This window comes from Protopterus annectens, chromosome 11.part0, assembly GCF_019279795.1.
Source record: "Protopterus annectens isolate FY-2018-M chromosome 11.part0, PAN1.0, whole genome shotgun sequence".
NCBI classification, from domain to species: domain Eukaryota; kingdom Metazoa; phylum Chordata; order Ceratodontiformes; family Protopteridae; genus Protopterus; species Protopterus annectens.
Window position 1 is genome coordinate 797,863,229 of NC_056745.1, and position 9,648 is coordinate 797,872,876.

The 9,648-nt window shown below is 35.8% G+C and overlaps 1 protein-coding gene across 3 annotated transcripts in view; it reads right to left on the minus strand.

Annotated features, from left to right (window-relative positions):
• DGKI (diacylglycerol kinase iota) overlaps positions 1 to 9,648 on the minus strand; it is a 5,490,864-nt gene that overhangs the window by 808,728 nt on the left and 4,672,488 nt on the right. The gene's annotated exons all lie outside the window — the stretch shown is intronic.

A 9,648-nucleotide genomic window follows, 5' to 3' on the forward strand; every position in this document is an offset into this window, starting at 1 on the left:
AGGCTAAGAGAATCACAACCTGTACTGAAGGAACTACACCTCCCAGTCTTAAACTTCTGTGCCAACTGCCAAACATTTTCAACTCATTTCATTCTCATCTCAGGCACTTGATGGCAAAGACAGGGAGGATGTGCATGCCCGTCCTTTTGGTGTAGGTAGGACAGGTGCACAACAGAGGACACTATGCTGCTGATTTCTTTGGTGGAGGCTGGGGTGGACTGTCCAAATGAGGTTGAGTACCTTGTAGAAGTGAGGGGCAGAGAGCATATTCTATGTGAGACTTTCACTAATGTGTGCATGTGGTGGGAAATTCAGCAAAAACATTCCCTAGCAGTACAGCAAGGTGTCTCAATCTCTTAATAATAATAGTAATAATTGAGAAAATTAGTATGCTTGTTTTAATTGTTCTTTCATACTTGTAGCCTATACATGAAAATTCCCTTGTATGATTCACTGAATGAACCTCATTTAAATGTTATATTTTAATGTAAATAAACTGTGGCTGATGGTAGGTCCTTGTGGTCTATTTCACTTACCTGTAGATTAAATAAAAATGATTCATAAATAAAGCCTCTGACACAGAGTTCCACTTTTGAGTATTTATAAATGTCGACAATACTAGCCAATCAATCTGCATACCATTTAATGCCTAGTCAATAATGATACAGTGATCAAGGGCGATAATCAAATTCTGTACCTTGTGCCAATGAGATAAACACCTTTACCATTAAGTCAACCAACAAGCCAACAGTAAGATATGTTAGTCAAGTTGGGATCCATGACATGGAAATGTACACTTTTTTTATTTGCCAAAAATAATACTTCACAGATGAAAAATGCCCGTTCTTCAATTTTCAGTGTAAAACTCTGATTGATTTGGGTCAAGGTTATTGCTGAAAGTGTTACTGATATGACTAGATTACTCACTAAACATTATTGTTATGAGTATGCAATAGTACAAGGCAAGAAACTGATTTTAGTTATACAGAAATTTCAAGCCAGTATTATCTTCCAATCGGTGCAGAGGACTAAGGAAATGAGTTGCAAACAAGCTGTTTCCTATGGTCTAATGTTTGATTCCCACAGCCCCCATTTGCGTAATTGTGTGACTCTAAGTAAATCACTTTCCCATACTAAGTCAGAAAAAGGTCCATTTAGGTCAGTGCTCAACCCCTGTTAACACATTCAAATCAAAATAAACATGAAAGTTTTATTCCTGGAATGTTTCCAAAAGGACCAGTGCTATGTGTGCCTATGAACTACTTCAGCAAATCAATGGATAACACATTCACCAGACCTTGAAATACATCAGAGCTTCTGAAAACATTCCAACATTACTTAGTGATTTTAATATCTGTGTCATCAAAAACTCCACATTGGACGGTGGTCCGAATGGACAGATGATACATCAGCAAGCAAAGGAGAGTAGTATTGCTGGAATTGAATTCATCCTCAAGTCTTGATGAATACCTTCATGAGATGGGCCCTGTTTTTAACAAAATCTCACCAGGATGACACTGATGTATAGACTGTATTTTATATAGCATATATCATGGACAGAAGTAGGTTAAAAAATAAAAACGATAGCTGGGTGCACAAGACTCAGGATAAAGAGTGTCCAATCCTGGTAGGCATACGGGTGCCAGGAATGGAAAAAATGACAGTGCGGACTCCTCAAGACACAGAAACATTAATAAAATGGGGTCAGACCAGACCCAGGAAGTGGATGGCCTCCTGTTTTACAAGGAAGCAGTAGTATGCAAAATTCACAAAAACTGAGAGGCCAAAAAAGAGCCATAAAACGATAGAGTGGACTATTGAGGCTACAAAAGAAATTATGTATTGTTACTATTATGCGAGAAGCCCAGAATTTCCAGACAGAATAAACTCAAAAAGATTAACAGAGAAATTAGAGGAGAGAAAAATACTTCAACAAGAAAATGTCTCAGAAGCTTCAAATAAAAAATCATGTTCATTAATACAACGGGTCTATATTATAATGTCGACCGCTTACTTCATCAAATACCTAAACATCAACCAGTCGTCATTAAACCGCATAAACACCGAATGCTCTAAACCGCAAAATTTAAAAAGTCGAACTCTCATACTTGTCCCACTCCACTGCCTGCTACATACTACCTACAGAAACAAACTAAATAAACCACATACATACACTAACCAAAACCCTACTTCTAACCCTAAACTAAACCCTACTTCTAACCCTACACTAAATCTTACATATACCACCATGTATGCACTTAACTTAACCCGCACCCTAACCCTAAGGTCCGTAACTATCGCACACTTACCTTAAAAAGCTAAACCCAAACAAACTAAATAATCCACACACATACACTTAACAAATCCCTACACTTAATCTAACATACATTACCATCTATGCACTTACCTTAACCCGCACCCTAACCCTAAGGGCCGTAACTATCGCACACTTACCTTATGGAGCTATACCGCAGAAGGCCAAACATGACGATTCAACATTTCCACATTTGCTCTTCTGGACAATCAATGTTTTTATGGTTCGATGAAGACGGGTCGACGTTTAGGCATTCGGGTAAGTAAGTGGTCGACTTTCTAATATAGACCCAATACAACTGATTTACGAAAAACATTATATAGACCACAAAACCTTGGTCCATTTGGAAAAAGAAGCAAATGAGGCAGTGTGAAAATATAAAGAACAAAATCTAGAGATTTTTTATTTATTTATTGACTGGGAAAGTCCAACTGGGACAGGAGCTCACTTTCAGTGAAGGCCCTGGGAGAAAAGCTCCACAAACACCTTATGATTGCACAGTATTTTACAAGAATTTACAGAATTTATGGAAATTATAGTACAATACAGTACAATATAACAAAATGATAAAAAGACATAAATTGTGGGAAGTTACAATATCAGAGAGAAAAACTGTAATTTACAAGATATATATATATATATATATATATATATATATATATATATATATATATATATATATATATATATATATTATGGGTCTACCTGACATGGTCGACAGTTCATATGGTCGACAGTTTATTTGGTCGACAGTTCATTTGATCGACAAGCATTTTAGGTGGGGGGGCTTTGCCCCCCACCCCCCCTAACTATATATATCAACTCCAGGGTTGCACAACATTGGGGAAGAGGGAAAATCTGCTTGTCGATCAAATGAACTGTCGACCAAATAAACTGTCGACCATATGAACTGTCGACCATGTCAGGTAGACCCATATTTATATATATACACACACATACTTTTTTTATTAAATATTGAAATAGCTGAATGTTAAGAAAGGAAAAGATCACCAGAGGGGTAGTGTTAGGTTGAAAGATTTAATAAAGGGAAAAGAAAATCATTAGTGGGGTAGTTTTAAAGGGGTGAGGGGTTAGAATGATAGTTAAGGTTAGTGAGATTTATAGTAAGAACAGAGCTGTTTAAAATAACTTATAAATCAAAAAGAGTTCCCTACTAGTTTTGATGAGTAAAGATTGGGATAAGCTAGAGGAAGGCTCAAGGATGTTTATCTATTTGGATAGATACAGGGGCAGATTTTAATATTTAGTTGGTAGTTCTTTAGGGTGAGTTTACATTTGCTGAAACAGCTAATGGTGTTTATGCTGGTTGGAAGTGAGTTCCATAGTATAGTGACAGTGTATGAGTAAAGGCATTGTCCGGCTCTTATGTCTGGTACATGTACAGCTATGAGTTGTTTATTTTCAGAGCGAAGTGATCTGGTGGGGCTATAGGATATTAAAATGTTCTTAAGGACAGGGCAGTTGTTTGGACTGTAGACAATTTTATGTGCTATAGACAGTTGAATGAGGTTAAAGTGATGTGGAATTTGCAGCCAGTTTAATTTATTTAAGGCTTGGCAGTGATGTGAGAGGTATGAGCTGGCTGTGGCAAATTTGGTGATTTTATGGTAGCAGTACTGGAGCTTATTTTGTAGAGATGAGTGCAGGTTAGTAAAATCGGGGGCACAATATAATAGGGAGGGAAGCAAGTAAGTGTTGGTGAGAGCCTTTTTGGTGGTGCTGTCCATGAAATATTTATGCCTGTACAGGCCACCTAATTTGCAATGTTTTTTTTTTTTTTAATACCATTACCAGTATGGTGTTCAAATGTAAGTTTATTGTCAATGGTAATACCTAATAGTTTAGCATGGGATACAATTTCAATTTCTATGCTGCTTTGGGAGAAAATATGAAAGTGAGAGTCTGGTGAGAAGGGTTTTGCTGCGAAGAGTACAAGTTTTTTTTTTTTTGGCATTAAAAAATAATTGTGATTCATTTAACCAGGCTTCGATTGCTGTGAAGGCATCTTGGGTTATTTGTTGGAAGTGTTGTAGGTTATTTGCGGAGGAGATGATGGTAGTATCATCTACATATTGGATAATAGAGCTAAGAGGAGAAGCAGTGTGAAGGTTGTTGGTAAATATGTTAAAGAGTAAAGGTCCAAGTATGAACCCTTGTGGTACTCCAGTTTGGTTGGTTTGGTATTCTGATAGGTTATTTTTCTATTTTACGCATTGTTGCCTGTTAGTGAGGTAGCTATTAAACCACTGGTGGGTGGGTGGGGTGCAGCTTATATTAGAAAGGTGTTGTACAAGTTTTTTGTGTGATATTGTATTGAAAGCCTTCAACAGGTCTATTAGTAGTGCAGAAGTAATATTACCTGAGTTGATGGATCTCTATACAGTATCCATGAAAGAGATAAGTGCAGTGCTTGTACTGTGTGACGGGCGAAAGCCATGTTGGGGGGCAATGAGTAGGTTGTTGTGTGTGAGGTGGTGAAGTAATTGTTTATGGATGCACTTTTTGAGGACTTTGGATAGTGGGGAGAGGATATAGACTGGATGATAGTTAGAGGGTTAATTTGAGTTACTGCCTTTGTGAAGTGGGGTGATGATGGATTTTTTTCCAGAGGTTTGGGACATAGGATTCTGTAATTGAGCAGTTGATCAGAATGCTAATGTGGTATGCTATGGCCTCAGCAGTGAGTTTTAAGTATTCTGGTGGGAGGTCATCAGAGGAGAGAGAGTATAGCTTTAATTTTCTGAGGAGTCTCTGAATTTCTGTGGTTGGTGTTGGTTGTAGTGAGAAGAGACTAGATGGTGTAATATTGCTTTGCTGAAGGGGAGAAGAATTGTCTATGGGGGAGATAATTTTTCTAAGTGATGACTGCTTTTGTGCGGTAGAGGAGGAAGGGAAAGGAATTTGATAGGGTGAGGGTACAGGGAGAGGAGTCTGTTATTAATTTGTGTATGCTATTTATAAAATGTGAGTTGAGCATAGTGACTATTGGTGATGATATTATTTCTGGGCATGGTGACTGGTTTTGTTTGTTGCCAGGGGTAAGTTGATTAGTGATGCTTTTCCAGAATTGTTTTGGGTTGTTTCTATGGTTACTCAGTTGGCTAGAGAAATAGTTTTGCTAGTCAGTACAGACTAGCTTTTTAGCTTTGTTTTGTAACTGTATCTAAGTAGTTTTTTGAAGGTATAAAAAAGAAATATGGACATGAGAAAGAAAGACAGATATGATATGTTGCAATATTTATGCAAAGGAAAAAGCCAAATTATTTAATACGAAAAAGCAGCTCCAAAGGTATTTGAACAGAAATACAGACAAAGACATCCAGATATGGAGAATTTCACAAAACAAGAAAAAATAAGATCAAAAAGAAGGAGTGTAGAACAGAAGATTAGTAAAGCAGAGGTTATAAAAAATAGAAGCTAAAGTTATGGAATACCTGCAAAGTGAAAGATTTAGTGCAGAAAGTCTAACACAGGTTATATAACAGCATGATAGAAAACAAGTCCCCCAAGTAAGGAAAAACAGGAGGAGCAGGAAACATCTGAAGAAGAAATATAGACATGGGAAAGGAAAAGAGATTTAATATGGTGCAATATTTATGCAAAGGAGAAAGAAAAACTAATCAATACAAAAAGAACAGCACCAAAGATATTTGAAGAGAAATACAGGCAAATGCATCCAGATATGGAACATTTTACAATACAAAAAGCAAGAAAACAAAGAGGAAAAGTAGAAAAGAGGACTAGTGATGGAGAAGTTAAAGAAATAGAAAATTAAGTTATGGATTATCTGTGAAATGAAGGATTTAGTGTAGAAAATGTAATGTTGATAACATGACAGCAGGATAGAGCAATGGATTTCCATATGAAGATACTTTGGAGGCTTCCACAGGAAACCAGTACAAATGTTTTGTTGGAGTTGCATGGCAAGGGAAGGAACAGGAAACTGTGACAACTCTGACACAGTCAGTGTTGTGGAGTGATAGGCCAGTGAGTTTCCACATGAAAGAACAACAGATGCCACGGGATGAAACTGAAGAGAATGTGGCACAAGAAGATGCTCTGTAGCTTTCTGAAGAGTTCCTACAGGAAATGGAGACCAAAGAATGGGCCCTCGGTGTGAAAGTAAATCGTGTAAGAGAAAAAAGAGTTGCTTGATTTAATAGAAATGGACAGAATATTAAGTTCAATGAAAGAAACAGACTACAGAAAGTTAATAAAACTCCAAAAGTTAGAAGGTGGATAAAACAAATGAACACAATAATTAGGACTGTTCATAGAGATCTCACACAATATAGTGGAAGTAAACAGGATATATTACTGTGCCACTAAATTAGTAACAGATAAAGTCTTACCACAAAAACACAGGGCAGTAAGGGAAAGAAAAGGGAAAAATCAAGTGCCATCATTGAAGTATCGAATAGAAAAAACCGTAAAGCAGTTAAGACAAGATATGTCACTGTTAGAAGAGAATAGAAGAGGGAACAGATGAAAAAAATACTCAGAAAAATTGACTTGATAAAAGCAATACACAGTATCAGAACAGATCAGGATCTTTTGTGCACTATCGCAAATAATAAACTAAAAATATCAGCACAGATTTAAAGGAAAAGTACAAACTAAGCAATTTATTGATGACATGAAAATGTTTTACAAAGAATTGGGAAACAAGGTAAAAGGAACTGAAACACCACCAAAAAATGAAATAGACACATTTTGGAGAAATATCTATAAAGATCCTGGGGAATATAACAAAGATGCTAAATCGATAGAAGACGTAAAAGAAAGTATAAGAAGTTCAAATGTACAGAATGTGAAATAGGATGAAGTAACAGCCAGAGAGATTGAAACAAAATTAAAAAAGCTCCTAATTGGAAAACCTCAGGCCCAGATAAAGTACATAACTTCTGGCTAAAAATATCAACATCTTTACATGAAAATTTAGCCATGAGTAAGGACTGTTTCTATGCACACCCTGAAGAGACATGAACCTGGTTAACAACAGGAAAAAGAATGCTCCCACTTAAGAGCGAACCTGCAAACTATAGTAAGAACTATAGACCAATAACTTGTCTTCTGACAACCTATAAACTATATACTGGAATTGATGCCAACAGAATTTATAGTCATTTAGAAGTAAACTCAATCATGGTATTAGAAAAAAATGTTAATAAAAACGTGATTAGGAACAGAGGATAATATGTTGTTAAGTAAAGTCATAATAGAGAACTGACAAAAGGGGAAGAATCTAAGTATGACATGGATAGACTACAAAAAAGCATTTGATACTATCCCACATTCATGGATAAAAGAGTTCTTAAAATGTATAAGATACACCCTACTCTGATCGATTACATTACAGTGACCATGAAACAGTGACAGACCACTTTGCAGTTAAACCATTATAAAGGAAAAATATTATTCCAGGGATAAAAATCCAATAAAGGAAATTCCAGGCTGACTCTTTGCCACTGCTGCTCTTTTGTCTGGCCCTTAACCCATTAAGATTAGGTCATGGCGATAATCTGGCTCACAGAAAACAACAATGTGTAAAGACTTCTCATCATCTTTTTGTTAATGATTAAAACTGTATAGTTCTTCAGATTAGGAACCGAAAACACAACTGCAAGTCATCAAAACTTTTTCAGACAATGTAAGAATGTCATTTGGTCTTGATAAATGTGCAAAAGTAACCTTTAAAGCAGGAAAGCTGCACCACCATGAAAACATCAGTTTAGGAAAGGAATGTGATATAAAATAACTTGAGCAAGAGGGAGTGTATAAATATTTGTGGATTGATGAAGTATCAACAATAAAACATGAACAAATGCAAATAAAACACAGTAAGGAATATTTTAGAAGACTTAAATTAATATTGAAAATGGCATTCACGTCTAGGAACAAAATTCAAGCTATAAACAAATTTGCTCTTCCTGTCCTTACATACAGTTTTGGAGTGACTGACTGGCTCCAAAAGATGTTGGATAGGTTGGACAGGAAAACAAGAAGGATGATTTATGCTCATCAAATGATTTATAAAAATCAGTGCAAAATCAACATACCAAGACTATATATTGCCTGTTCCAAAGAAGGTATGGGCCTTCTCAAACTTGATTACATGTATAGATCTCCATTTATAAGACTGCATACATATCTGCTGACTTCACAAGACCCAAACATAGTGAAAGTTTTAAAACATGAGGAGAATAAGTCTAAGATGACATTCTTGTTTAGTTTAGCAGAAGTATATTGGCATCGAGTGGGAATGGAAATCAAACCAAAAGTAGATAAAATTCAGGCAGAAGCTGAATGTGCCAAAAAACAAAAGAAATAATATAAGTTGAAGGATCAGATGAGAAGGCAAGATATGAAAAAATGTTTAAATATTGTTGCAAGTATAGAAAAGTCTTGAATTGGAAACAGTTCCACATCTTGTTGATGGTTGTAATATACTAATGGTAGAAGGACTGTATACTGAAAGGCATAATGATGTGGCAAGAGTGTTAAACTGGGGATTGTGCAAACATTATAATATTGAAGTAGATGAAAAACATTGGAAATATGAGAACAAAGCATTATAGAGAATGATGATGTTTATATCACACAGGATCAGCCAATATCAACAGTTCAAAAAATAGATGTGAAAAAAAACAGATAAAGTAGTCCATAAATAGAAGACAAAAGTAGCACTAATCATTGAAATTGCTACATCCAATGACTGTAGTGTCTTATGCACAGAGAGACACAAACTCAAAAATAAGGGCAATGTGGAAGGATACATAGACAGTTCTAATAGTAGTAGGAGCAATGGGTTTTATAAAAAAATAATTTACAATTGTACTTAGATGTGTTACTGATACATGTAATTCCATACAAATTGCAGAAGGAGTCATTACTGGGCACATTGCCGGTGCTGTGAACAGTACTTTTGGCTAACGTCAAAGACTGAAACAATACTAATTTCATGAACTTTAATCATAATTTGATTTAGGAAAGGGATCCATTCCTGTCATGGTATTAGAAACCTATAAGACGTGGAGAAATTAAAAGACTGAAACTACAATATTTAGGATTTTTTACTTCCTGCAAAACTGCTTAATTCAAAGATTAAATCACATAAAGTAGTACTGTCTGTCATACTTGAAACACATCTTGTATAGCCCATAACAAATCTGTCATGCCTGTTTTCTTATCGTGTATTGTACCATTAGAAAAATGATACTACTTCTATTAATCTGAAAAGGTACACATGTTTTCCAGATGAAAGACTCAAAACAATAAAGGAACCTGGGAGGCCATAAACATCAAAATGATGC